We start from the raw sequence: 27298 nt of genomic DNA, 5'->3' as shown, positions 1-27298 counted from the left end.
ACAAGAGACGGCGGTATTATTAAATCTGTCACAGAGACTGCAAGTGTCTAACTGCGGGGAAGTCAGAGAGAGAATACAAAGAAGAGTGTTTCAGGTGCGGGAGTCCCAGCTGAGGGGGAGTATTTTAAATAAGAAGAGGTGTGATTCCTGACACTTCTGCTGTGGGAGATGACACGGAATCACTCATCTCTCCTCTCCCCCTCTCTCTGCACCAAACAGATCTCTCCAGTTGAGGGGTCCTGGGGTCAATCTCGCTGAAGGAAAACCATCTCTTCAGGGACAGGGGAAGAACAAAGGTCTGGAAGGTCTCTCCTAGAGGGAGATGGTGGGGCTGGAGGATGAATACCCCAAGACCCTTTGGGGGAGGAGCCTCTGCAGGCTCCAGAATCCAGAGGGGTGCAAAAACATTGGAGGGATTCATGCTGGAGAGATCCCCAGGGCATGCCCTGAAGGGTCCCAAAAGTGCACACTGAGGCTCTGTATTTGCATCCCCTGTGTGTCCAGGAGGCATTCTGCTGGGCAGCTGGGTCTCAGAGGAATCTGCCCCAGCTGGAGGCTTCGGTTTTTACTATATTCCCAAAGCCTCCCTGCTCAGAGATGATCTCCCTCCCCTGAAGACTACCAGCTTACTCCCACTTGCAGGAGACAGACTGGAGGCTTTGACCTCACTGTGGGGAGAAGCGCAATATCCAGCCAGGGCTGTGGGCTCCAGCTCCACCAGACAACAGGTGGGTGGGGCCCATCCCTTGCAGTCCCTGGGTGTCAAATCCATTGATTCCATGGTACGTGAGGGCCCATTAATTACCAGCTGGCCCTTGAAAAATCAATTTTGAAAGGAGAACCTGTATCCAAAATGGGAACAAATTAAGGGACATGCATGACCCTCTCTACCTTTCATCTTTCTCCTGCCTCCTTGGAAGGTTACACTTCTGAAGGAGGTGAAGGCCAAGTTTACAGATCCCAATCTCCTCTTTGCTGCTTTGATGCCCTCAGTAGGCCCTTATTTAAAAAAAAAAATTTAAATGGTATTTGTTTAGAGCTTACTATGTGCTAGTCACTGTACCATGTGCTGGGATACAAGATAATCAAGATAGAGTCCATACCCCACATGTGATTCACAATCTTAATCCCCATTTTACAGATGAGGTAACTGAGGCACAGAAAAGTTAAGAGATTTGCCCAAGGTCATGCAGCAGACCAGGAGCAGAACGAGTAATAGAACCCATCTTCTGACTCCAAGGCCTGTGCTCTATCCACTAAGCCATGCTAAGAGCTGCACAATGCTATGGGACAGCAATCCCCCCTCCCTCCTGATTTCAGGCTTTTCCTTTCATCCAGCCCCAGGTTTTCTCCTCAGCTAGTTACTGGGCTGTTCTAATCTCCAGCACCCCAGCCGCCTCTGCTCCCCCAGAAAAGGTCCATTCCTCTCCCACAAAACTGGCTCCTAATGGCATAGCTGTCCACATGTTCAGTGGGAAAACAAAAGGATTTCTTACCCAGCAATATCCAGGTACTGAAGTGCAACAAGTGTTTTTTTGTGTTGGGGGGAGGGTAGGGAACCCAATTCACAGATAACGCCTCCATAAAATCCCTCAACTGGAAAGCACCGGGAATAAATGCAAATATCCATTTGCCTTGCTACATTATAAATCCAAATAGCTGCTATCACCTTGCCCCAGGCCTGCAGATTGAAAGAGAGGAGAGGCAGTCTGCTTTCACGGTCCTCGGTCCTCGCTGAGCTAAGGGCTCCCTGTCTAATCAAGAGAAAGAACACTCGACTTTATGATTCCTTTCAATCATGCCAGAAACCAGGATGGGATAAGTGTTTCAAAATTTAATACAGAATCTCAGAACTGGAGCAAAATTCCTCACTCCCCCTTCCCCCAACTCTTTGGTCCAAGCCAGTTTTGATCCGAGTTCGCCATGGAAGATCCAGCAGTATCGGAGACCTACATTTTCCCGGTTGGGATCACCAGCCTCCATTCCTCATCCTCAGAACAGAACAGGTTTGACCTTCTTCCCCTTACACTGGCTCTACACCCATTGTCTGGCATTTGCAATGTTGCCTCAGGCCTAAGCACAGTTTGGGTTGGGTCACAGGTCCAAAGAACACAGTTTGTGCTCTGAGTTCAATGAGCAGGGCCAAGCTGTGGACCGACGCTTCTGCTGGCCATCTCCTCTCTCCCTCCTGGCCCGTGTGCCTACGACATTTTGCAGCTTGCGTGTATGCTGCACAGCTTCCACCCAGTTCCCCCTCTGGCCCCCAACTCCTCCCTGACACAGGCATGTGGGAGAAGATTTTCGAATAAAACAGTTGGGAAAGAGCCCTTCCGCTGCGGGGCTTGTTGACTGAGCTTTGGAAATGCTTTTTGGGTTGCTGCTTTTTTTTTGCAGCCGAGTGAACACAGAGATGGGATTACGCTGCAGCTGCAGACCTCCCCGCCTTTCCCTCCGGTCCCCCCACCAGCTAATTTCAGGGAACGGCAAAGGAACATAAGCACCCACACACTGACCTACATACCCCAGCCTGCCTGTTGGATATCTCCCCTCCCAAGCCCACCCCGGCTCCCCGGCCCGAGGGGCAAACTCGAACTGTAGCACAATCCCTCGATTCAGTTCTGGCCATTCACACCCGGAACACATACTCGGAGGGCAGATGGCAGCCTCCGGAAAGGTGGCCTGAAAACATCTGACGCCTCTTCCGGGTGGCTCTGCCCTGGCAAACATGGGGACAAAGCTACCCCTCCCGCAGACTTACCAATCCACCCAGCCCAGGCTGTACAGGAAGGACGGCTGGTCCCTGAACCCCGGGGCCGGCTGCATCGACTCATCTTCCCCCTGCTCTGGGCCCCTCCGACCTTTCCGGGCCGGCTTGGCTTGAGTCGTCTGGCTGGGGCTCAGTCTCTACCTGCACACATTCCTGCCCACCAGCCGTGGGGATTGCTAAAAGTGGAACGGAGCTGCCCTCTGCGGGGAAAAGGGGGAAAAAAAAAAATCTAGCATCCAAGCACCACTCTTGTCTTTTCCTGTGTAATTCAAACCCTTCTGGGCAGCTCACTGATGTGGGAGGAGAGTATGCTGTGTCCTTCTCTCTCTTTCCCTCTGCACTACAAATCCCTGGCTTGCAACCAGCACTTGGGGGGAAACCGCCCCCAGTGTTATGCTCATGTGAGGAAGAAACAGACCAAAGCCCCTCCCCCAAGCCCTTTTCCACCCCTACCCAGCTCTCACTTTGGGCCAGTGTATGACCAGGATGCTCCCAACCGGAAGCCAGCCTAGGTTTGGAGAGACCAATGGTGTGTCCTTGGGTATGCAAGGGAGGGTGTGAGCGAGGCCCAGGCTCCATTTGAATAATCTCCGGCTCCCATCTGTTCCCACCATAAAGCCCATCCCCATTCCCGGGATAGCTGTCTGATGCCCACCTACAAGGGACAAATTTGGCTTCTCTAAAGAGAAATATTGTTGGAGTTAAATTATTGTTTGGAAACAGGACCAGTTCCCTCTCCTGCTTGAAATCTATAATTACAATGTCACGCTTGTGCTCTCAGACTGTGCACATCTGCAACGTGAAACCAGCAAACTTTGAGTTCCTTTTGAATCCCTGGGAATCCTTAGTTCATTCAGGACTCCTCATAAAATGATCAAACTTCCCCTGCTCTCAGAGTCACAGGCTTCCTTTCCAGCTTTTGCCCCTGTTTCTCTCATATCTTGATGCAACTCTCCCATTAGCAGAGGGAAAGGCTGTCAAGAAATATTAGGGGCAGTGGGGACATTAGAGAAGAACTAATTCCCCAAATATCAGGCCCCTGGCTTTTTCTTCCAGGTCTGCCCAGCACAGACCAGGGGCAAGAGCATAGGTGACAGAGGAAGGGGCAGAGAGTGGAAAGTCCCCCTCTAGACTGTGAGCTCATTTTGGGCAGGGAATGTGTCTGTTGCTGTATTGTGCTCTCCCAAGCCCTTAGTACAATGCTTTGCACATGTTAAGCATTCAATAAGTATGATTAAAATGAATGAAGATCTATGTTCTCTTCTGACAATCTGACATCTCTTCCTTCCTCCCCAAGCACTCCCACTTACTGTGAAAGGCTTGCTCCCACCAACGTGCCATGGTAGCCAAGTGTAGAGGTCCCTGCCCCCAGATAACACAGCACATAGCTTGGGTTAACATAGAGAGGAAGGCTGTGCTGCTTTTCAAAGAAGTGCCTGGTGGGGAAGTCTCAAAAACCACTGCTTCTTCATGACTAAATCCACTGGCAACTCTGTTGCCACAACCAAGTGCCTCAAATATGATCCCAAGCAATAAAGACCTGTATGGTCCAAAAACCTGAAGTCTGGACCAGGCTAAGCTCAACTCCAGCAGTTTGGGGCCTTCACTTCACTTTCAGGAGCAGAGCTGGCGAGGTGGGGGTGAGGGTAAGGAACTCTGTGGGGGGCTGGGAACTTAACAGTAAAAATAATGGTATTGGCTAAGCACTTTGTATGTGCCAAGCACTAGGCAAAGCGCCGGGGGTAGATCCAATACAATCGGATCAGAGAGATCTCTGACCCTCATGAGGCTTTCAGTTATCTAATGCCATTTTAACAGGTGAGGAAACTGAGGCACAAAGAAATTAAGTGACTTGTCCAAGTTCACGCATCAAGCAAGGGACAAAGCTGGCATTAGAAGCCAGGTCTCCTAACTCCAATCAATCAGCAGTATTTATTATTTACTGTGTGCAGAGCCCTGTACATAGCACTTGGAGAGTACAATACAGTAGAGTTGGTAAATACGATCCCCCCTTCAAGAATCTGACAGTAATAATAATAATGATGATGTTATTTGTTAAGCACTTACTATGTGCCAAGCACTGTTCTAAGTGCTGGGGTAGATTTAAGGTAATCAGGTTGTCCCAGGTGGGGGTCGCAGGTTTCATCCTCATTTTAGAGATGAGGTAATTGAGGCACAGAGAAGTTAAGTGACTTGCCCAAAGTCACACAGCAGACAAATGGCAGAGATGGGATTAGAACCCACCACTTCTGAAGCCCAAGCCCATGCTCTTTCCATTAAGCCACAAGTGTACTTTCCAGCAGTCCAGGCTACTTCTCCATCCTCTGGGAGATTTTTTGTCCAAGCAGAGCTAATAGTGCATTCAAACCAACCAAGGAACAACCAGGGCCAAGACAGGGTTGGGAGAAGCCACTCTACCCTAGGCTCATCACTCTGCCCTAGCCTGGGCATTGCCAGCCTCTCCTTGACTCCACTCTTTCTACAACAGATTCTCATGTGCAGAGCTTAGCACAGTGTTTTGACACACAGGAAGTACTTAATACAAGTATAATTATTATAATAATTACAATTATTATAATGCCCTCCCTATCCTCCCAGCTTACCCCACATTATGAGCAAGCTTCTAAGCCTTATATTTTACCAGAATGTCACTTGATCTCATTCAACTCTATATAGAGAGAAAAAAAATTAACTACAGGGTCATTGGTTTCCAAAAATACCAACTTCCTAAATGCTGCGTTCTGTGGTGGGAAGGGGAGTGGGATCCTTCATAGGTTCTCAAGTGGCTGGATGATTTCAACTACCAGGAAAGCCAAAACTATTTTTCCTGTGACAAAGATTGACCCTGGGCAAAGACAGGCAGCAGAAGAGAAATATGGAGGGAAAAAGAGGATTGGTAGAGAGAAGGTCAAGCTTGTTTTACTTGCCCCAAAGGAGGTTGGTCAGACTTAGACCAAAGTTCATAAATTTATTTTTTTCTATCAAGAGAACAATCAGTCATTTATTAAGTCTATCGGGAGGCACTGTGAGGAATTACACCCCTTCCCTCGAGTTCACAATCTAATCAATTCATGATATTTATTGAGCACTTGGGGCAGAGCACTGAACTAAACGCTTAGGAGAGAACACTACAATAGAGTTGGCAGACACATTCGCTGCCTTCAAGAAGCTTGCAGTGGCAAAGACAAAAGACAGAAAACAGTCACTATATTTCACTACTGACAATTTCACCACTGCCAGTGTCAATGGTGTCCCTTAAGACTAGTCCCGTGCTGCCCCTTCATGCTTGACTCTTCACTCAGAGCCCAGAACTCAAGCAAAGAAACTGGGCCAGGACTCTATGTGGACAAAATCAACTCTTAAACCTCAGGACTCTGTAGATGAAAGGTTAATGGGGGAGAGAATTCCAGGTTTTGAAATAGTTAGAGGGAAAGTATCAGGGGTGAATGGTGAACTCCAAAGAGATGAATTAAACAACTTGTGGGGGCCATCATAGCTATTAGATCTCAGTGGGAGGGTGGGCATAATTAATGTTTTCTTCACAAGGGAGGTTTACTCCCAGGGGGGATCCAGTGCCTACCGCCACTGGACAAATTTTTAAGCTCTTCCCTCTAGATAGTAAGCTCCTTAAGGGCAGTGAACATCAATCAATTGAACTTACTGAGTGCTTACTGTATGTGGAACATTAAACTAAGCACTTAGGAGAGTACAATACAATACAGTTGGTAGACACATTCCCTGCCCAGAATGAGCTTCTAGTCAAAAGGAACATGTCTACCAAACACATCTACTTAGATTGTGAAGGACAGGTACTGAGTGTGACCTTATCATCCTGTATCTCCTCTCCCGGTCCTCTCCCAGACTTCTCTATCACCGTGGATGGCACGACCATCCTTCCCGTCTCTCAGGCCCGCAATCCTTGACTCGTCCCTCTCGTTCACCCCACACATCCTATCTGTTACCAAGACCTGCCGGTTTCACCTCTACAATATCGCCAAGATCCGCCCTTTCCTCTCCACCCAAACGGCTACCTTACTGTTACGGGCTCTCGTTATATCCCGGCTAGATTACTGTGTCAGCCTTCTCTCTGACCTCCCTTCCTCCTCTCTCGCCCCGCTCCGGTCTATTCTTCACTCCGCTGCCCGGCTCATCTTCCTGCAGAAACGATCTGGGCATGTCACTCCCCTTCTTAAACAACTCCAGTGGTTGCCTATCGACCTCCGCTCCAAACAAAAACTCCTCACTCTAGGCTTCAAGGCTCTCCATCACCTTGCCCCTTCCTACCTCTCCTCCCTTCTCTCTTTCTACCGCCCACCCCGCACGCTCCGCTCCTCTGCCGCCCACCTCCTCACTGTCCCTCGGTCTCGCCTATCCCGCCGTCGACCCCTGGGTCACGTCCTCCCGCGGTCCTGGAACGCCCTCCCTCCTCACCTCCGCCAAACTGATTCTCTTCAAAACCCTACTTAAAAATCACCTCCTCCAAGAGGCGTTCCCAGACAGAGCTCCTCTTCCCCCTCTACTCCCTCTGCCATCCCCCCTTTACCTCTCCGCAGCTAAAGCCTCATTTTCCCCTTTTCCCTCTGCTCCTCCACCTCTCCCTTCCCATCCCCACAGCACTGTACTCGTCCGCTCAACTGTATATATTTTCGTTACCCTATTTATTTTGTTAATGAATTGTACATCGCCTTGATTCTATTTAGTTGCCATTGTTTTTACGAGATGTTCTTCCCCTTGACTCTATTTATTGCCATTGTTCTTGTCTGTCCGTCTCCCCCGATTAGACTGTAAGCCCGTCAAACGGCAGGGACTGTCTCTATCTGTTGCCGACTTGTTCATCCCAAGCGCTTAGTACAGTGCTCTGCACATAGTAAGCGCTCAATAAATATTATTGAATGAATGAATGAATGTATCTTCCTCAGCACTGAGAACAGTGCTTGACACATAGTAACGTTCCTTCTAGACCGTAACCGGTGTGGGCAGGGATTGTCTCTCTCTATTGCTGAACTGTTCTTTCCAAGCACTTAGTATGGTGCTCTGCAAACAGTAGGTGCTCAATAAATACAACTGAATGAATGAGTAGTAAGTGCTTAAATACCAAAATCATTATTACCGTATCTGTTGTATTGTACTCTCCCAAGCACTGAATACAGTGTTGTGCACAAAATAAGTGCTCATAAATACAATTGAATAATTGCAGGTAAGTAAGTGGACATGAAAAGACTCATTTGCACAGCAATCTTTCCTTCTCAGTCCACATTTTCTCATGTAGCCAGAGGGACCGGTTCATTTACAACAATTCAACTCCAAAATGACACTTGCACAATCCTTCTAAAGATTTCCCAGAGGCAGTAAGTGGGGTTAGGTCTTTGACTGAGAAATGCAATCATGGGACCTTCCCGGAATAAACCCCCTCACCCTGACTCTCATCCTACCATTTCCAGATCATTCAGCAGGCTAGAGTTTCTGTCCAGCCTGATGCCCGTAGGCCTCTCTCCTGTCTTCCTGGATTCTTTCATCTCAGACAGGAGACTTTCCAATGATGCACTGATAGACAAAGATGTGAAAAAAAAATCACATCAAGAAAGCCAATATGACATTTGGGAGGCTGACCACCAGAGTTTGACAACAATAAGGCTTATAGGCTCCTCGAGAAAGGACATCCAACCTTCCATATATGGCTAAAAAGCCTAGACCTATCACCGATACCACATGCAGCTTCTTGAGCTGTTTCACCAGCCGTGGCACCTTTGAGCCATTCTGTACATGAAATGGCAAGACAAGGGGATGAGAAATGAGGGCCTAGAACAGAAGTCAGCTCACCAGCACTGTAAGCCCCTGGACACTGTTTTACCAGGGGCAACTGAGAGAAGAATAGATGATAGCATAATTTCCAAGAAGCATCTGTATGGTGGACTGAAAGGGGGCATCTGAAAGCAGGGAGGACAAAACAGATGTTTTAATGACATGGTGAAGTTCAGTTTCCAATAATATGGTGGAGTGGCAGACTATGGTAGGCTGCCCCAGCACACAGGCCAGCAGCCTTGTAGGCGGCAACCACGTGAGGGATCGCTCTCCTGGAGGTGAGGCTTTGGGAAGAGAGGGATACTGAGGCACTCTTGAAAGCAATAACAGGCCCCGAAAGCAGCAAATATAACGTACGGCGAGGAACTGTGCTTACGTGCTCGCAGTGTGGAATGGATTATCTGTCATGCACTGGTCTTTCAGTTACAGCAGTACACTTGATAGGCTTGCTCTGTGAGTAGCTTCATCTTCAAAGTGAAGGACAGCTCTATATACGTGGGCCATCCATCAGGCCTTCAACAGAGCCAGCAACAAAGCCCCACGTCCCTGAAGTGTCTGTCTGCAGCCTGGAACTTCATCTTCCATACAGCTGGGCTAAGGTTGGTCTGAACTCTCACCCGTCTCCCCATCCCTGCCTTTCACTAAGACCGCTGCTTATCTGGGCAGTGATACCCTTCTGACAGGAGTATCCTGACAGACTCCATCTGTCCTAGAGTCTGACAGGTCTGGGCTGCACTGTGCCGTAGTGAATTCACACACTGCTTTAAATATGAGTTTACCGGCAGAATGTTTTGTTTGAAGGCTTCTCCGCCACTAGCTAACAAGATTCTGGGAATGACAGATTTCATTCCCCTTGTAGTTAGACTGTGGGTTCCCCCTCCCGTCCCCGAGCACCATGTTTACCCAAGAGAAGGCACCGATATGGAATTAATTGGTGAGCACAGTGGTGCGCGTCGCCTGGAGATAAAGGCAGGGAGGTGAGGGTGTCAGAGAGAAAGCAGCTGAGTACAGCAAATGCATACTGCTGACCCAATTCAGTTTCGTTCCATCGTCTTAAAAAATAATTGAATTTAAATGAATAGGTTTTGCATGTTCCCTCCGGCCTGTGGGGGAAAAGTGAGGCGGGTTTAGTGTTGTTTTCTTAAAGTCATTTAAACCACTATAGGCTTCCTTCCCTTTTTGAAAGAGGGGAGAAAAGGAGGGAGCCCAGGGAAGAAAGGAAGGAGACTTTGCCGAAAACTTTCCTGCTGATGCCGAGGAATGTTTCGTGGGAGATGGTTTAATTCCTGTGACAAGAGAGGGGATCCAGTGACTGACTGGAGTGAAGGAAAAGCTTACCAGGTGGGCTGGAGAGTCCACAGGACCCAGAAGCTGGCGGGAAAATTCAGCAACATCAGAGGTAGCCAGTCAATGGCTCTAGGTTGGCACACACAATTCATCTAATTGAAAAACTAACTTTGGTCACTGGTATCTGGATATTTACAGTAAAAAAAAAAAAAAAACCCTTCTGCCAGGCCAATGTGTATTTTTAAAGTTTAATCATCAGGAAAAATACGGTGGAAAGAGAGAGAGAGAAAGAGAAGGAGAGAAAAGAGAAAGAGACAGTGAAGGAGAGGGGAAAGAAAGAGGAGAGAGAAAAGACAGAGGAGAGAGGGAGAGAGGGGGATAGAGAGGAAGAGGGGGGGGAAGAGAGAGAGCACAAAAAAACCAGACTAACATTCCCCAGAATGCCTAGCTGCAAGCAGAGACAGAAGCTGAACTCAGAGACAGAGTCGACCCAGGAAACAGACAATCTTTGAGAGGAATAAACTCCCCAACTCCCACAGGATGCCTGCAAGTGGCAGAATGTACAGGATTCATTACCAAAGTGAGTTGCACAGGAAGAAAATGTCAAGATATTCAAGAAGGGTTTGGATAAATTCATGGGGAGAGGTCTATTATAGAGTTAAGTGAAGGATGGTAGAAAGATCAAGAGGGGTTTGACTAAATCAGTGGACAAGAGGTCGAGGATGAGTTTCCGGAGGATAAGGGACATGTTAGATCATCCGTCTCGAACCATGAAGTGTATGTTAAGGAGGGCAACCGCTAAATGAGTTTTCCAAGCATCCTGTTCCTCCTGTTGGAGATGGAATACTGAGATGGATGGATATCATTATTATGGTATTTGTAAAGTGCTTACTATGAGCCAGGCACTGTACTAAGCACTGGAGTGGATACAAGCAATAAGGTTGGACCAAGTCCCAGTCCCACATGGGGCTCACAGTCTCAATCCCCATTTTATAGATGAGGTAACCATAAAGGTAAAGTGACACAGAGAAGTAAAGTGGCTTGCCCAAGGTCACACAGCAGACAAGTGGCAGTCATGCTTTCGAGAAACAAAGAAGTGGCAACTGATGACTTTCTGACTCCTAAGCCCAGGCTCTATCCACTACACCATACTGCTTCACTAGTCTATCCCAGAATGACCATGCTGATGGCCTTTAGCTGTAACTTCAGTCAACATGGATAAGCCAATGCTCCACTGCTGGAGAAGAGGGTGATCCTGGTTTACTGCTAATAGTTGTGCCTCATAACTTGATAGAGCAAAACACGCTGTCAGCTATACCTCTTTAAAGAACACTTTAATTTGGTGGAGGAGGGGAGGAATGTCTCATTTAGTTGCTCTGGAGCACTGCCAATGCTCCACAACTCAAACACTCTTGCCATGGAGGTGAGAAGTTTAAGCTAATACACAGAAGCCCCAAGATCCAGAACCAGTTGGAGGAATGAGAACAAAGGAGAGGGGAGAAAACATGAAAGCAATTACTCTTTTTTCTTACTTAGCAGTATTTGCTGAGCACCTACTGTGTGCAGAGTACTGAATTCTATGCTTGGGAGAATGCAATAGAGTAAGCAGACTTGAGTCCTGCTTTCAAGGAGTGTAGAATCTTCTTAATGTCTACAAAAAGTTCAAAACTGATATTATAACTTGGCAGATGTGGACAAATAATTATGCCTTCAGTGTCAGAGTCCCTGAGTGAATCAGATCTGATCTTCCAGGACTCAGAGCACGGTAGTCCCTCAGATCTAGAAAGATGCTCAAGAGGTCATTTGGTTCAGTACCCTGCCCTCTGGCCCAGGAGAGTGCCTATCAATCCCAGGAGAAGATGGGGATTCCCACACGAGCAGTGACGGGGCCAATAACCTATCTGTTTTTGGACCTGCTCTCCACAGGTTACAGAGACAGGAAAGAAAACCAATGATCTAGATAATTTCAGCAAAGGGCTTGATTCTCTTTCCCGAATTATCCAGATAATTGGCTGGATGCTTGGCTTCTCTGTGACAGGCAGATCTAAACTGGGCTGGCTGCCTGCAGTTCTGCCCTCTCTCTGTAGGGTCAGAGCTGAACGCTTGTCTCCACAGCCCCACAGTCCAGCGAGAGCAGAGCTGTTTGCTTCAAATTCTGCTCTGCTTGGCAGGACGAATGAGTCCATAAGAGTGGTAATATCCTCGAGGAAAGAGACACAAGAGAAGACCCAGATGTGGGCTTTGAGAAGACTGAGGATTAATCAAAAGACACAACACTTCTGGGGAGTGGGAGCCGGGGTGGGGGGGAGGGAAGAGGAAATCTGATTTTATGGAGTCTGTGTGAGACCTGGAGCAGATTCAGGTCACTTATGCTTTGGCCTCTGAGGAGTCATTTATTATGTGCAAAATCAATAGGTTGAGCAGCACTGGCCTGGGCCTCAGAACTGTTAAGAGAAGCCGAGAGAGGCAGGAAGGGTTAGCCATTGGGCTGCAGGGCTGTGGTTTGCTAGTTTCATAGTGGGATATACAACATACACTCTGTCGAAACCATTCTGGGGATCTCCAATGGGCCAAGGTCAGAGGGAAATTTACTTGTTTCTTTCTCCAGCTAAGGGACAGTTATCAGGTGTACCTGTGTCAGAGTGTGTGCAAGTGGTTGTGTGTGCAATTCTATGTCTATCCACATGTGGCTGTGCACACCTGTGTGTGTGTCTCTATACAGGTGTAGAGGTGCACAGAGGTGACTATGTAGTAAGTATATTAGCTCATGCATTGAGTGGGTGGTTGCACATGTGGAAGTGTTGATATTTGATCCTGTGGCCTGAGTTAAAAGTGTGTGTGCTTGTGTCAATGTGTGATAGAGAGAATGAGAGAGAGAGAGAGAGAGAGAGAGAGAGAAATACAGTGTTTACTATTTACATGTACTCTCATGCTGCTTTAACTAAGGACTATATCCTGATTCATGCTTTTAATTGGCTCCATGAAAATAGAGCTTAAACCCAAACAGTTGTAAATGAAGGACAGTGTACCACAGAAATGCATTATTGCATTAACAAGATCAAAAAAAGCAGACCAAATATATATTCAGAAACAGTGATGAAAGACTGCAAATCATTACATGATAAAACATACACCGATAAATATCCCGACAAAGAAATATTTTAAATTACTTTTTTTGTGTACTTACTGAATTTTCAGGGTTCTCTTTTACAAACTGTTTAGTTAAAAGGCATCTTGTATTCGCATATGACATATCTGACATTATCTGTACATTTAGATGGACTACAATTACTCTAGTCAAGTCAGGCAAACGACTTTAAAGGGAGGGGATAGAGAAGTGCTTAAACCAAGGTAAACTTTGCAGCACTGTCACAAAGGGGAATACTGCACTGAGTAATGCAGGTACTAAAATTGTAGAGCAGTTTTCCTAAAGAACCTAAAAGAAAAAGACTATAATGGGGGATGACTATCAATCAATGATATTTGAGCCACTTTATACAGAGCACGGCAGGACCTTGTATACTATAGTATTTAAGTGCTTACTTTGTGCCAGGCACTAAGTGCTAGGGTAGATATAAGAACCAGACTGGACACAGGTCAGTCTAAATCACAGGGAAAAGATTTCAATCCCCATTTTGCAGATGAGAAAACTGAAACAGAGAAGTTAAGTGATTTGCTCAAGATCACCCAACAGTCAGGAGTAGCATACAGAAGCATGGCCCATGCTCCTGGGAGACAGAAGACCTGGGTTCTAATACCAGCTCTGCCTCTTACCTGCCATATGACCTTGAGCAAGTCATTTAACTTCTCTGTGCCTCAGATTTCTCATCTGTAAAACTGGGATTAAGACTGTGAGGTTCCTGTAGGACATAGACTGTGACAGATCTAATAATCCTGTATCCACACCAACACTTAGTACAGTTCCTGGCACACAGTAAGCATTTAAATACCATAAAAAGGGATTAAAAGAAAGTAGTTGGCAGAACAGGGATTTTTATCTAGGTCTTCTGACTCCCAGGACATGCTCTTTCCAGTAGGCCATGCTACTATTTTATACTTTCATCTATTTGCATCTGTCTTCCCAGTGAGGCCAGAAATTGTCTTACATTTCTTCTAAGTCCCCCAAGTACCAGTAGAGTTTTTAAGCATCAACTAGTATTGATGACCACAGTGTTGTGTGTGAAAGAGTACATAGATAAAATCCGACCTTTCCTCTCCATCCAAACAGCTACCACATTAATCTAAGCCTTTATCTTATTCCACCTGGATTACTGTAACGGCCTCCTTGCTGATCTACCTGCCTCCTGTCTTTCGCCACTCCAGTCCTTACCTCACTCTGCTGCTTGGGTCATTTTTCTACAAAAAAACTTTGAGGCCACATTTCCCCATTCCTTAAGCACCTCCAGTGGTTGCCCATCCATCTCTGTATCAAACAGAAACTCCTTACCATCAGCTTTAAAATACTCAATCACCTTGTCCCCTCCTACCTCATCTCACTACTCTCCTGATATGACTCAGTCTGCACACTTTGCTCCTCTACTGCCAACCTTCTCATTGTACCTCGATCTGGCCTAACCTGCTGCCAACCTCTCGCCCACTTTCTGCCTCTGGCTTGGAACACCCTCCCTCTTCATATCTGACAGGCAATTATTCTCCTCTCCTTCAAAGTCTTATTGAAAGCACATCTCCTCCAAGATGCCTTCCCTGACTAAGCCCTCTTTTCCTCTTCTCTCACTCCCTTCTGCATCACTCTGACTTGTTCCCTTTATTCATTCCCTCTCCCAGCCCTACAGCACTTATGTACATATCTGTAATTTTATTTATATTAATGTCTGTCTCCCCCTCTAGACTGTAAGCTCATTGTGGGCAGGGAATGTGTCTGTATACTCTTCCAAGATCTTAGTAGAGTGCTCTGCACACAATAAGCACTCAATAAATACATGTAACTGGACCTGACAAATGAGAATGAGAATGTGTGCTTACACCCATGTGTCCTTGGGCATTTGCACAGTGAGGAGAAAAAGCTTCTGTGGGGGCATAAAAAAATTAATTTCTTTTCTCCTGTGTTTCAGAAAACCAAACTAACAGGGCAGAAGGCCACTGTAGGAGGGCACCTGGATGATACCCCCTTGGTAGCTGGATGCCAACATAGATACCCCAGCAAGAGAACACTGGAAGGACTAATACAGTCAAAAGACTCAAACAGTCAACAGGTCTTGGACCCAGAATCAAAACTATCCCTCCAGATCAGTGCAGGCTCTCTGCCCAGACCTGGGGGAGTGGGTGGAAAGTCATGGGAGAGTCATCTGCCACAGAACCCCCCAAGCCCAGAGAAGAGCCTGGGGACTTGGGTAGAGCCTCTGCTCTGGGCTCCCTCACTCTTCTCATGGGCCATGTAATAGTAATAACAATTATGGTACTTGTTAACCACTTACTATGTGCCAAGCACTATTCTAGGCACTGGGGTAGATACAAGTTAATCAGGATGGACACAGTCCCTGTCCTACATGGGGTTCACACTCTTAATCCCCATTTTTACAGATGAGGTAACAGGCATAGAAAAGTTAAGTGACTTGTCCAAGGTCACACAGCAGACATGAGGTGAACCCAGGATTATAACCCAGGTCCTTCTAACTCCCAGACCCATGCTCTATCCCCTAAGCCACACTGCTCATATCCCCATCAAATTACTCCCTGCAGGAGGCAATTGCTAACTACCTCCACTGAGGCCCAGCAGGAGCCAGTTCTGTGTTGGAGAGAGGCCCTGTCATGCCCATTCCCCATGCCTGTTAGCTGCTACTTCTGGAACCCATGGAGGGCTCCGAGCTGAAATCCACCCAGAGTCAGATAATGGGGTGATGGGCCTCTCTGAGGTCAGCAGGATGATGAGCCAGTGCACTCACTGTTGCCACCGCTGAAAATGGCAGCTGACATGGAAGGAACTGGGGCTTTGGGGACCAGCAATGCCTGGCCATCTCAGAGACCCAGTCCAGTAGTCTTCCTCCTCTAGGGCAGAGGGGCAGCTCTTTTCTGGGGGGCCAGCTCAGAATCAGTCAAAATCAGGGACAAAAGTCACATCTAAGGAGCAGGAAATTTGACCTGCAGCAATAGCCTAGCGCAGAACTGATCCTCTCAATACCCAGCGCCCAGCTGAGTTCCACTAATCTGATCTGCCTGCTCTCCTGCGATCAGATTCAGATGCTGAATCCCTTGGGCTTACATCTCAGGGACCTAAAGCTCTTTGATTAAGAGGGGATTAGGCCAAGAGTGACTGGTAGAGTACAACCCTCTCTCCTGGGTCCTAGCTGCGTCTCCGGTGACCTCTCTCCCTTGCCCTCCACAGCCAGACAAAGCCTTCAGTGACAGCAGGCTGGCTACTGGAACCCTAGGGATTTCCTCCTCTCCTGAGAGCCTGTGCCCACCCCCTCAGGCACCCACTCCCCCTCCTCAATATGGTCAGGGCTGCTCTTATTGCTAACATTTCTTAGCGGCTTACAGTGTGCTAAATGCTATCCTAAGCACTGGGGTGATTTCAGGAAAATCAATTCAGACACAGGCCCCTGGCTCACAAGGGACTCACAACCAAAATGTAGGAGGAGAAGAAGAACATGATCCAACCACCTCAGAACTGGCTAAAATTCAATGATTCAAACTACCAACAGTGAGATATTCAAACTATCCCCCCCTTCACCTCCCCTCAGCTAAGCCCCCTTTTCCCCCTTTTCCCTCTGCTCCTCTCCCTCTCCCTTCCCCTCCCCTCAGCACTGTGCTCATCTGTTCATTTGTATTCATTTTTATTACCCTATTTATTTTGTTAATCCCCTTGATTTTGTACATCCCCTTGATTCTATTTATTGCTATTGTTTTTGTCTGTCTCCCCCCGATTAGACTGTAAGCCCATCAATGGGCAGGGATTGTCTCTATCTGTTGCCAAACTGTACATTCCAAGCACTTAGTACAGTGCTCTGCACATAGTAAGGCTCAATAAATACTATTGAATGAATAAATTGAATGAAACTACCAACATGGTAGCAGAATAGCCTAGCAGATAAAGCACAGGCCTGGGAGTTAGAGAATCTGGGTTCTACTCTCCCCTTAAGTGAAGCAAATCATTTAACTTCTCTGGACCTCAATTACCTCATCTGTAAAATGGAGATTAAGACCATGAGCCCTATGTGGGACAGGGGCTGTGTCCAATCTGCTTGTCTTGGATCTACCCCAGGGCTTAGTACAGTGCCTGTCACATATTAAGCACTTAAAAAGTACCTTTAAAAACAAAACAAAGCCAGGTACCACCCAGACTTCAAAGCATAGTCTAGCAAAGCCTGCCACTGGTGGGCTCTGGTAGCCACTTGTCAGCAGTAATATTAAGCCAGGGTTGCAGGGAAACACTCCTGTACTTGGACTGTGAGTCCCCTGTAGAACCAATAGGATTAACTTGTAGCTGCCCCAGACTTTACAAAAGTGATTGACTAGTAGTAAGCACTTAACAAATACCATAATAATAATAATAGTATAGGCATGTGGGTCTCCAAGCCACTAAAATCCTTCTGAAGGGCCCAGCAGACTGGACTTTCTGACTTCCCATGGAACAGATAAGATAATTTCCTCCTGGCCCAAGGGAAAAATTGAAGAGGCCATTACCCACTTGATTTACTTGCTATAACTTACCTCTTATCTCACTGGATGTGGATTGGCCCCTGGGTGCTTAAGGAGATGATTGGGGAACAGAACTGGAACCCATCTGAGTCCAGTCAGTCAACAGCTAACTCCAAATGCAATTCCACTCAAGCCCAGCAACAATTACAAAGCCCCTGATGCAAATAAACAGCAGGAGAAGTCTGTGTGGCTCACCTTCTCCTTGAATAAGCAGGGCTTTAATAAAAGTACCTTAATTACCAGCAGGACAGACAGCAAATGAAGTTCCCTTCTTATTCTTTTTCATCCATGAACTCAGCAAAATAATCACAGCCCAGGCCTCTCTGTGGGGTCCCCAGGTGACCTAGCTTGTTTAAGATTCACTGTTTCGGGATACCCAAGTTCAGCAGAGAGAGAAACAGTGGCTGTGGCCTTAGACAGCTGCGGGCATTTTTTCTATTCCTTTACTTCCCCCTTCGTAGCTCCGAGCTTGAATTATTCAGAGCCTGCCCTATTGGCAGCTTGATTGAAACACCAGAGCTGCAGGAGAGAAAGGCGAGTTCAGTAGTTTTCCACTGAGCAAAATGTTGTGGGCAGGAGTCACCATCGAGGAGAAAGTTACAGCCATTCTTCGCAAGACCAAAAGCCTTTTTATAGAGCTATATCGGGGTTCACACAACAAGCCTCTTCCATGATGCCTGGATTACCCCACCGTCACACCTCTCAGAGTTCCCAACAGCCACAAACTTCACCCACAGGAAATGGAGAGCATGGTCTCCCTCACCTCTATGCCCCAGCAAGGACCCCATCGGAATGCCCTCAGGTGGGCAGGAGAAGGAGTCTCAGCATGGCAGCATCCCTCAGCCCCAGACTGGTCACCCCCTCCTCCATTAGGTAAGGTGAATGTGTTTGTGCTCCTTCTTCCTTTACCCCATGTGCTGATCTGGGGAGGGGATGAATCCATCAGCAATTAGGTGAAGCCCTTCCCACTCCACACAATTAACCAATCAAATCAATTAATTGAGGTCTACCAGGTGCAAAGCACTGCACTACCTGCCTGGGAAATTACAAAGGGAGCAAGACAAAGCCTACTTAAAAGCACAACTCCTCCAAGAGGCCTTCCTATACTAAAACTTCATTCCCCCTTCTCCTCTTCTCTTTTGTGTCACTTCTGCAGTTGGGTTTGCATACTTTATTCACCCCACTCTCAGCTCCCTGGCACTTATGTACATATCCATAATTTATTTATATTAATATCTGCCTTCCCCTCTAGACGGTAAGCTTCTTCTGAGCAGGAAACACATCTATCAGCTCTGTTATATCATACTCTCCCAAGTGCTTCATATAGTGCTTTGCACAAAGTAACACTCAATTACCACTGGTAGATACATGTTCCTTGGCTCAAGAATCTAATAACCTTATGGAACAGAACAATTTACAAATAATCAATGGAGAGCACAGCACAACAGAATTAACCCACATGTTCTCTACACACAACAAGCTAACAGTCACAGGAGCCAGCCAGAACAGCGTATCCAACAGTAGACAGAACAAATATAGCCAGATGAAGTAGCTGAATAAAGAATGGAAAGTTACACAGATGTGTATAGCCTGACTCAATTGCTGCCTCAGCCTCTTCCCTGATCTCCCTGCCTCCAGTGTCTCCCCTCTCCAGCCCAGACTTCACTCCTGCTGTTCATATCATTTTTTCCAAAATATTGTACTGCACATGTCTCTCCAACCTCAGAAAGCCTCCAGTGGATTCCTACTCCCCTGCACTTCAATCAGAAACTCCTGACCACTGGTCTCAAGGGAATCAACTCTCTCCCTCTGACTTATACTGGCTTTTCTCCAACATACCCCAGATTGAGATCTTGATTCTTTTCAATTAACCTACCACTCTGCCTTATTCTTATCTCTCCTCCATGACCTCTTGTTTGGGCTCTCCCCACTCTCTGAACACTCTCTCCTTTCATACCCAAAAGACTCTGATTTCCCCATCTTCAAAACACTTCTGAAAATAGATCACCAATTCTGTTGTATGGGATTCTCTCAAGCCCTAAGTACAGTGTTCAGCACACAGTAAGCACTCAGTACCACTGATTGATTGATCATCTCTAGGAAGCCTTCCTTGAGCAATCTCTAAACTCCTTCAACTGCCACTTTAGCCCTTCCACATGACCCAACGGATTTAAACTATTACAAACCCCTGAAGCATTTACATAGTCTGTTATGCCCCCTACCTTTAACTTATTTAAGTGTCTATCTCCTCCAGTTGACTGCAAGATCACTGAGGTCAGGGAGCCTTTCTCTTTTGTCCTCTCCCAAGCCCCTAATACAGTGGGCTGCAGAGAACAAGTGCACAATTAATATCAATGATTGACTTACTAAATGGTAGCAGGGGCTGATTAGCAGTGAGAATAAAGAGGAAAATGATAGACCATTTCTACTGGAGTTCCTCCCTGAAAGAAACCTGTGAATCCAAGGCTTTTGAGAAGCAGGTATGACCGACCACCTTTCGGGTTCTGCCAGTTTTCACTCTGCAACACTAAACTCATTAAGAAGAACATGCAACTTGCCAGGCACAATGTAACTAGGGGCACCTGACAAAGCCTCAGCTGAAAATCACAGGGGATGAAATCATCACTCCCAGAAATAGACTAATTAAGAAGAAAAGGCTGTTGACACCAATACAAGATGAAAAAGCAAACAAAGGGAAAATGCACGCACACGCACACCCTTACACTTTTCTCCTGGAGGGATAAGTACAGGTCCGTGCCCCCTCTGTGAACCACAGATTCAGTCCAAGAATCAAGGAGACTTAGTTAGTGGCTTGCAACAGACAATGCAATTAACCTTTTAAGGAATGAGCACAGCGGTCTGAGGGAGTTTTGAAATGCAATGAAAGACCTTCATCTGTGCCTGCTGCCATGCATAGGAGATAGGGGGTCAGAGGCAGGAAGCTACCATTCACTAGCAAGAAAGCAGCATGGTCTAGTCGATAAAGCCTGGGCCTGGGACCCAGAGGACCTTGCTTCTATTCCTACCTCTGCCTCTTGCCTGCCACCTGACCTTGGCCAAGACTCTAAACTTCTCTGTGCTTCAGTTCCTCAACTGCAAAACAGGAATTTGATACCTGTTCCCCCTCCTACTTGGACAATGACTTCCATGTAGGAAAGGGACAGTGCTTGATCTGATTAACTGAATCTACCTGAGTGCTAGAATAGTGCTTGACACATTAGTGTTTAACCAATTTTTTTTTAAAGGTGTAGGAAGAAAACAAAGCCAAGCACCTTCTTCCTTTTGGACATTTCAAACCAAAACCAGCCTAGAGTTGAATTTCCTGGAAGCTAGCAGTTCTAGTTTCATGGTTTGGTCCCATGGAGGACATGAACTTAAGGAGCTCCCCACTTTCCTTTTTCTCCCTGACTATAGCTTGTCAGCCCCATTTTGGGACAGGAACTGTGTACAACCTGATTAGTCTGTCTCTTTCTCTGAGTTTAACACAGTGCCTGGCACATAATAAGTGCCTAGCAAATACTATAAAAAACCCAAAAACGCTTCAACTCTTCCCAAAAGAGAGACACAGACTGTAGGTGAAGGAGAGGTTAAACTATAGATGATTCTTTGTGGGGCAGCATGCGGGCATCTATTTTTCAGCCTCCTCCACAGCTCCCAGGAGTAGTAAGGAGAATGCTGCTGCAAAGAGGTCAAATGGGTTCAATTTAGAGGGCAGAGAGGAGACCAAAGGCTCAGGAGCAGAAATGAGCACATCCCCAAAACCCAGTCACACCTCAGGAAGGTGGGGGCAGTAAAGGAACCACAGGATTCAAAGAGCTGTTCTGGTCTCCCAAGATTTCTCCATTGTCTTATGTTCTACAATGCCCTCCCTCTTCCTATCTGACAGAAAATTACCTTCCCCTGCTTCTGAGCCTTACTTAAGGCACATCTCCTCCAAAAAGGCCATCCCTGTCTAAGCCCTCTTTTTATTTTCTTCCACTCCCTTCTCCATCACCCTAACTAGCTCCATTTATTCATTCCTGCTGCCAGCACTAACATACATATCTGTAATTTTATTTATTTACATATTTGTCTGTCTCCCCCTCTAGACTATAAGCTTATTGTGGGCAGGGAATGCATCTGTTATATTGTTGTGTTGTACTCTCCCAAGTGCTTAGTACAGTGCTCTGCACAAAGTAAGCATTCTGTAAATATGAGTGACTGATTGATTCCTCCCCACCCTGCCTATTCTCAGAAATTTCTAATGATTTCTCATTCATCTCTTAGCTAACCCCAAACTTCTTGCCATCAGCATAAGACACTCAAATCAATTCTGACCAACCTATTCTTCACTATCTTCTCCCATCCTAGGTTCCTTTCAAGCCAACCTACTCACTGTATCTCAAATTTGTGTCTACCTTCCCCTGACTTCTTGCTCACCCACTATTTTCTGCTGGGAATCCCCTCCCCTTTCACAACCAACAGGCCACAACCCCCCACCCCCATCTGCCAAGCCCTTATGAAATCACATAAGGTGGGGTGGGGGTGAGGAATGCTGAGCAGAATGTAATCTCTTACAGCTGGCCTGGAAAGTCAAAGCACCTTTTTGGGGGTTTTTAATAATATTGATTAAACACTTACTATGTGCCAGGCACTGAACTAAGCACTGGGGTAGAAACAAGCTAATCAGGCTGGACACCATCCATGTCCTACTTGAGGCTCACAGTCTTAATTCTCATTTTACAGCTGAAGTAACTAAGGCACAGAGAAGTTAACTGATTTTGCCCAAGGTCTCAGATCAGAAAAGTGGTGGAACTAGGGTTTTTTAAAATGGTATCCCGCAAGTGCTTACTATGTGCCAGGTACTATTCTAGGCAGTGGGGTAGATACTAGCTTATCAGGTTAGAAACAGTCCCTGTCCCACATGACACTGTTTTATTCCCCATTTTACAGATGTGGGAACTAAGGCACAAGAAGTTAATAGACTTTCCCTAAATCATACAGTAGACAAGTGGTAGACCAGGATTAGAATCCAGATCCTTTGACTCTCAGGCCCATGATCTTTCCAATAGGCCATGCTGCTTCTCCCAATTCTCCAAATGGTGTACTGCACACCTATTCCCAAATGTTGCTCAGTACAGTGCCTCACACATTGTAAGTGCTTCATCAACATTATGACTGATTATGGGCAGCAAGATCAGATGGGTAGGCCACTAAGAATTGGAACAAAGAACAGAGCAATTCATCCAGTGAGAACGAGTTTGGTCTAATGGAAAGAGCACAAGCCTGGGGGTTAGAAGATCTGGGTTCTAATCCCAGCGCTGCCGCTTGTCTGCTGTGTAACCTTGGACAAGTCACTTTGCTTCTCTGTGTCTCAGTTTCTTCACCTGTAAAATGCAGATTCAATACCTGTTCTCCCTCCCCCTTACACTGTGAACTCCATGTGGGGCAGGGACTGAGTCTGATCTGATTCACTATAAGCTCACTGTGGGCAGGGAATTTGTCGTTACATTGTTGTGTTATACTTTCCCAAGCACTCAGTACAGTGCCCTGCATACAGTAAGTGCTTAATAAATACAGTTGATTGATAGTATTTAACCCAGTGCTTAATATGGGCCTGGCACATAACAAGTACTTTACAAACATTATAATCATTATTATCATTTCCCCTCTTTGGGTGTTTGTGAAGTCATCTGCAAAAGAGGGAGGTTCCTCTTGTCTCCTCTGCAAGGCAGAGTAAAAAACCCCAAAGCTCCAAATTGCTCAGAGAGAAGGGCTCCCCGAGGGCAGGGTAGGATTAACATTAATCTGGAATTAGGTCTTTTTGTTCAGTATTGTACCATTCACCTAAATGCCATCTCTGCTCCCCAAAGGACTGGGCTGATGGATCACGTACATACGATAAGCAAAGTGATAACGGGCATAGCATCTCCTGCTGTGACAAACCGTCTGTGATCCTTTCAGACCAGTTCTGGTCCCACTGCTATCCTTTAGAAAGAGGAAAAGGTATTAAATTGAAATGGTAAAGTTCCGAACAAAGACTTAGAAGGCACGAAAGAATCCTTAATGACTGAGTTATAGGCACAGTTCAATAGGAACAGGCCCAAGGTCTTCCTTTGAAGACGCTAACAAACTTTTCTTTATTAACTAAAACCCCCGCTAGCAATTCAAGGTCACAGGAAATTTGAATGAAAAGTAGTTCTTTTTCCCCTAAGACTCTGACTTACCCAAAATATAGACAATGTTCCTAAGACTCCTCAGACGTGAGACCAAGCATAATTGGCAAGGGAAAAGCCCGGTAGAATTTGGAGTAAAATAAATTTAAAAGTGAGGTGGAGTACAGCTCTGGGTCATGAATACAGATCCTGGTGGGGGAAATGGTGCCTCATCAGAGAACAGAGGGGACTTTTTCTTTTCCTAGTTCAGGCTTAGAGCCGTGTCCCGACAGGGAGCTTTTAAGCTTCCACCCTCAGACCGAAGCCCGGACTCCGAGTGATTCCGTGAGGTAACAGGACCATCCCCAGACTCTTCCACTCCGCCACCAGGACTCAGAATAATTAAGGGACTAAAGCACCTCTGGCAGCAGCTGAAATCACTCGCACCCTCTACTGGCTTCCAGTAGATGTGCCTGAGGGCAGGGACTGTGTCTACCTACTCTTTCTACTGTACTCTTCAAAGGACTAATTAGTTCAATCCTATTTATTGAGCATCTACTGTGTGCAGAGCACTGTACTAGGCACCTGGGAGGGTACCATATAACTATAGAAACATTCCCTGCCCACAAGGAGCTTACAGTCTAGAGATGAGGTTACAGCAGTACAGTGCTCTGCACACAATAGGTGCTCAATAAATGCCACTGCTGGGCAGCAAATGTATCTGCTAATTCTGTTGCAGTGTACTCTACCGAGCGTTTAGTAATCTGTACGTAAGTGCTCAATAAATGCCACTGCTGGCAACAAATGTATCTGTTAATTCTGTTGCAATGTACTCTACTGAGCGCTTAGTAATCTGTACATAGTAATTGCTCAATAACTACCACTGATTAATTGAAAAGCAAGTGCAAGTGGAGTTCTCTGTCCATGTGCACACAAATCAGCAGGAGGCAGTGGTGTGTAACCCCCTCCAACCACCAAGGTGAAAATTCAAAATGGCTTCTCTCCATCTCACGACTGCAAGTACCTGCAGCTCCCTTGTTGGTGTTGGGTTCTGCCATCCAAGTTGGGGGTTCCTCCATTTTATCCTGATTTACAATGACTGAGATCAATCAATTTTATTGAGCACTCACTATGTGCAGAGCACTATACTAAGTCCTTGGGAGAGTACAATAGGCGTGGCTCAGAGAAGCAGCGTGGCTCAGTGGAAAGAGCACGGGCTTTGGAGTCAGGGCTCATGAGTTCAAATCCCAGCTCTGCCACTTGTCGGCTGTGTGACTGTGGGCAAGTCACTTAACTTCTCTGTGCCTCAGTTCCCTCATCTGTAAAATGGGGATTAAGACTGTGAGCCCCACGTGGGACAACCTGATTCCCCTATGTGTACCCCAGCGCTTAGAACAGTGCTTGGCACATAGTAAGCGCTTAACAAATACCAACATTATTATTATTACAATACAAAAGAATTAGCAGGCACGTTCCCTGTCCATTTATGAGCTTACAAGCAGATTTTCTCCTTACACCCAATGTGTTTGTGAATTCTCCTGCACTGAATTCAAGGCTGCACAGCAATGAATTCAGAAAAAACTGGCATTGGCTTCTTCAGAATCAATAATTGAGAATCAATAGTGGAGAAGGGAACTGGCATTAACCTGTCAGGCTCAATGATAAATTTGAGGAGGGCAAAGTAAGGGCTGCAAAACTGTGGTGTGTTAGCAACAGGCTGGATTTCAAGGACTCTTTAAGACAGGGCTCCAAAGAGTGGGAACTTTCCCTTAGTGGAGTAGGGAGAGTTCTCCTTTCAAAATCCAGTTTGGTGTTTGGATGCAGGTACATTGCAATGTCACCCCAACCGATATGAGGGAAAGAAATAAAAAAACAAACAAAAGTCTTGAATGTGTAAGTTCACTTTGATAGTTTCACAGTGCTTTCACATCACTTGTCTAATTTTATACTGAAAATATCCTGTAAGATAAGAAGAGGAAGGTATTAGGATCTCCACATAGCAGATAGAGGCACAGAGAAGTCACAGGGCAGGCCGGTGGCTCAGCTGCAACTGGAACCTAAGTTTTCTGATTCCACAGACACTATATTCTATCCATTAGGCCATGCTGCCTCAAGATAAACTCCATACTGTGTGTCTGGCTCATCCAGAGTCCTGGATGGAGGGAGAGGAGACCCGCGTCTGGTCTCTAACTTCACCCTTGACCTCCTGGATATTCACAAGCACATCGTTCTCCTTCCTTACTCTAAGCTTAGTAGATAGTTCACGGGCCTGGGAGTGAGAGGAGCTGGATTTTAATCTCAGGTCTGACATCTGACTGCTGTTGATCTTGGGCAAGTCACTTAACTTCTCTGTGTCTCAGTTACCTCATCTGTAAAATGGGGATTAACTGTGTGCCTCACGTGGCACAACTTGATTACCCTGTATCTACGCCAGCGCTTAGAACAGTGCTCTGCACATAGTAAGCACGTAACAAATACCAACATCATTATTATTATCTGTTCTCCTCCTATTTAGACTGTAAACCCCATGTGGACCTGATTACCATTTATCTACTACAGCACTAGGTAGAGTGCTTAGCATGTAGTAAGTGCTTAACTGATACTACAATTTATTATTAGTAGCAGTAGTATTAAGTGTTAGTGCTCCTCACATCTCCAGAGAGACAAGAACAAATTAGGGGAAGTCTGATTGGTGGCCCCTGGAGAAGGCCCCCCTGTCAACCTGTGGAGGTCTAACAGTTTTGGCCCTCTATGATATACTGGACAGACAACACAGGTATTTGCCACAAATTGATCTCACCCCAGAAGGAAGCCTCATCTCCTAGGGCTCTGGGAGATCGATCTCCTGTTCACTTGCTCAAGTGAATGGTTTATGGGGCAATAAAAGATCCACAATGGTCTCCAACAAGTTAGGGAGGACTTATTCTTATTTAATTGGCCAGAGAATTGTACTCTCCCATGCACTTAGTACAGTGCTCTGCACACAGTAAGTGTTCAATAAATATCAGTGATTGATTGAAGAGGGAAAACAAGCCAGATTTACTGCCCCACGGTGAAAGATCCCAGAGAAGAGAATTTATTTGGATTTTATTTATTTATTTATTTATTTGGAAATTTATTTATTTGGATTTTATTGATCCTCACCTGGTCCTTGCTTTCCACCAATGAAGCAGGATCAGGGCTGACCTTTCACCCATCAGGGCAGCTAACTAGAGAGCAAAACACACGCGGGGGTGGGGAAACTTTTTCCTGGCTTTGTCTGCTCCTGCTCCCAATGTCCACTGATGATGGTGAAGAAGGGGGGATCCCCCAAACTTTGTCCTGCAGCATGGGGGAGACTGATTGAGGGAATTTTAGAGAAGCATTTGTTCTCGGAAATGCTCTTGAGGGACTGACCAGCTCTGCAGAATTGACCCACTGTGTGCAGCTGACCTTTTGTGAGAGGTTAACCAGACATGAGGGACTGACTGTGCGGGAATGAGCAACTGTGAAGGGTTAACTAGCTGTTTGGGAATGATCAGCTGCAAGGGGCTGATCAGCTGATCTGTTGTGTAGGGCTAACAGACAGTGAGCAACTGACTGGCTGGGCCTCAGCAGGACCCGAGCACCTCTGTGGCATTTGCACAATTCTGAGGAAAAAGGGAAGATC

General features: G+C 46.3%; 1 protein-coding gene across 10 annotated transcripts in view; it reads right to left on the bottom strand.

Moving 5' to 3' along the window:
* LOC100081752 (DAB2 interacting protein) overlaps positions 1-27298 on the bottom strand; it is a 349972-nt gene that overhangs the window by 98542 nt on the left and 224132 nt on the right. Inside the window, exon 1 of one of the 10 annotated variants that reach the window (XM_029062231.2) lies at positions 18279-18359. The exons of 7 other annotated variants lie outside the window; for them this stretch is intronic. The gene's annotated coding sequence lies outside the window, so the exon portion shown is untranslated. Of the gene's footprint in view, positions 1-2758; positions 2891-17527; positions 17609-18278; positions 18360-27298 lie in introns of those variants that run through there. 2 more of the 10 variants (XM_029062230.2, XM_029062229.2) reach the window with 2 other exon arrangements.

The sequence above is a fragment of the Ornithorhynchus anatinus genome, chromosome 4, assembly GCF_004115215.2.
Source record: "Ornithorhynchus anatinus isolate Pmale09 chromosome 4, mOrnAna1.pri.v4, whole genome shotgun sequence".
NCBI lineage: Eukaryota > Metazoa > Chordata > Mammalia > Monotremata > Ornithorhynchidae > Ornithorhynchus > Ornithorhynchus anatinus.
The sequence above is the reverse complement of the archived record's forward strand: the minus strand, read 5'-3'. Positions and strand labels throughout refer to the sequence as shown.